Raw genomic sequence first — 3,087 nt, forward strand, 5'->3', positions numbered from 1 at the left:
CGGCAGGTGGACTCCCAACCACTGCGCCACCAGGGAAGCCCCATGAACAGTTTTAAAGTGGTCACCTGGACTGCAGCAGGTGAAGGTCCTCTCCCCAAGGGTTGCTGTTTTTTCCTTTGACTCGGAGGGAAGAGCTGTGACAGGCGCTTTCTGGGTATCACTGCTTTCAGTGGAGGGGCAAGTTCGTTTTGGGGTCTAGCTGTATTTTCTAAACCCTATACAGCGAGCATATATTCTTTTTGTAACTTACCTTTTATTCCTGAAAAAAAGTTATTTTTAAAAATAAACCAAAAATAATATATAAAGCTAAAATGACATAGAGGTGAGCAGAAACTGATGTTGTTAATGACAACTGCTTTTTCATTGCATACCTATTCCATTGTTCTGAATAGTTCTCAAATGAATATTTCTTTTAACATTGGCTCTATTTTGTTAAATATATACATGAACTGCTTTGGTCTGTAGGGCTATGGTTGAAAGAACTTGGACAGTTTCGACTCCAGTCGAGACTGGAGCCACCTTCAGGTTTGTGACTGTTTAACTAGCTCTGTGATTGTTTCAAGGTCATGGAGCCTTCTCCTCACATCTGTCAAATCAGAGTCAGGCTAAAAAATTTTTAAGCTCTAGCTAGTTTTTAAAAAACTTCTTTAATTTATTTTGTAATGAGATTAATTTTCAAAAGAAATCTCATGAGACTTGTAATGAAAAATGAGGATTTATTTTTGCTGCTTGTATTCTGTGTGGTACATTTGAGGGGGCCTCAGAAAATCCTCAACATTTGGGGGCTGAAAAGTTGTTATAGAATCTTTTGTGCTGCTCCTACTTCCAAATTGGAATTTGCTTTCTTTTTAAAAAACTGAATTTATTTTATTATATAAGTAATACGTTTTGGTTTAGAAAAATTAGAAGAATCATATAATATAAACAAGAGGTGGCTGTAACTCTAGCCCCCAGAAATAATCACTGTTAACAGTAGACTGTATATTATCACACACATTTATAAATATCTTATCAAAGCACTCATTATATTGTAAATCCGCTTCCTGTTATTTAATAATGCATCCTAAACACTTTCCATCGAGTAAATATATCTTTCCACAGTAACTTTTAATGGAAATAAGGTCCATGTCATCAGTCACCTTTAAATGAACATTTAAATGGCTTTCCATTTTTCACCATTTCCGTTTTTCACTCATAAATTATACTACGGTAAACAACTTTATACACATCTTTGTGCATTTGCCTGATTAATTCCTTAGGATACATTCCCCCAAAGTGGAATTTCTACATTAAGTGAAACATGCATTTTTGGAGGCATTTATTTGTATGTCCAAGTTCCCCGTCATTGAGGTGATACCTATTTACACTCTCCTTAATCATGATCCTTAGCACTCTTTTAAACCTTTGCCAATCTGAAAGAATAAATAATGGTGTCTCAATATTATGTTAATATGTGCTACTCAGAGTACTAGTGAGGAAGAATACATTTTCATACAATTATCAGTGCTTTGCATTTGTTCTCTTGCGACTTCCCCATTTAGTTACTTCCCAATTCTAGGGGAGAATCCAGACTACTTTTGGTTATGTGATTCAATCTGGAGTTTTCCCCAGCTCTCATCTTTTCACCTCATTTAAACCTTTTCTTTCTTGTCTAATCCTTAGAAAAATGACTGGGATTCTAAAACCCACCAAAACAAATTCTTTTATATGCTGTTATTTTTTCCAACCTGCATTGACCTCTTCTCTTTCAATCTTTTAATAGAGCAGAAAGCAGTAGCATCTCTCAAAATGTGACAGAACAGTAATGTTCTGAGGGTGGGGCAGGGCTATGGCAGAAGAAGAGGAAGGCTCCTCGTGAAAGAAATTGAGGGAAGTGGAATTTGAGGATTTCTTTACTGTAGCATTTTTGAGAGCTTTTACTATATGAATAATAAGAAGCAGAAAATAATACACACGTTTCCCCAAGCATTTTTATCACATGGTCATTTTTTCACCTCTTTGCATTTATTCCCAGGTGATGGTGGTAAAGAATAAGGTTGGACCGTGCAGACCTTTTATGCACTGTTGGAAAAAGCAGCTCCAAATGCATGTCTTGCTAATGTGTCAGAAACATCATCATTCTACATGAAATATGAGATGAGGATGATAATTATGATGACTCAAAAACATATCTCGGCAAGATTTATGCTTGCTGAGTACAAGGGGCGACCCACGAGATGTCCACTTCCTCACTGTACCAGAAGGTCTAGACTGAAATACTAGAGCTGAAACATTCTTTGGAGCGTCTCAGTTCCTTACCTGTACAATGAAGGTTGCAGGTAAGTGAAACATCTTGCCTCAGGTCATATAATTCACAGTGGGAAAAGCCCAGAGTTCCTAAGTCTAAATTCTGCAGGCACTGCCTTCTAGTCATTACCTGGGACTGCTCTGGGCCCTGGTTCTAATCCCCAGCCTGTGTGTGAGGCAGCAGCTTGCTCTGTGTGTACCCCAAATCAGTGCTACACTGTACTGCTCCTCAACCTGGATGCATTGATGAGATGCGTTCTTGCCAGCACACAGGGTTTAGTACTGTCCTTATTTGTTATATTTTTAAGTTTGCACTTCATGGAGATGACAAAGCTGATTATGACTCGTACAACCCATAAGAGTAATTATTGCGGGGAGATTAAGATTTCTGTTTACACCATGAAGCACACTCCTAACAAGAGATGCAGAATTTTGCAGCATGTCTGCTTTTGCAAAATGCACATTTGATGAGAAGATATTTCACGGTCTAAAGCCTCATATATTTCTGACTAGCTTTAAACTTAATTAGTCCCTTCTAAATCAATGTCAGCTGCGTTACGGGAGGGGGACTCTTCTTGGAGAATTTCCCCATTCGGATGAAATATGAGATGTTCATGGACTGTAAAAAAAGGGAACACAAAGACTAAATTTCTTGTCTGGAAGCAAAGTTCCTGGAACATGTGAGTCAGGCAGCAGCAGTGTGTATTTCATTTTGAAAACATTCCCACTCATGAAGAACAAGAGTGCAAACTGCAATCAATGTCTGAGACTTTGCAGAAAGCTCTTCCGTTAAATAGGAAG

This window comes from Lipotes vexillifer, unplaced genomic scaffold, assembly GCF_000442215.2.
Source record: "Lipotes vexillifer unplaced genomic scaffold, Lipotes_vexillifer_v1.1 scaffold517, whole genome shotgun sequence".
In the NCBI taxonomy this organism is placed as follows: domain Eukaryota; kingdom Metazoa; phylum Chordata; class Mammalia; order Artiodactyla; family Lipotidae; genus Lipotes; species Lipotes vexillifer.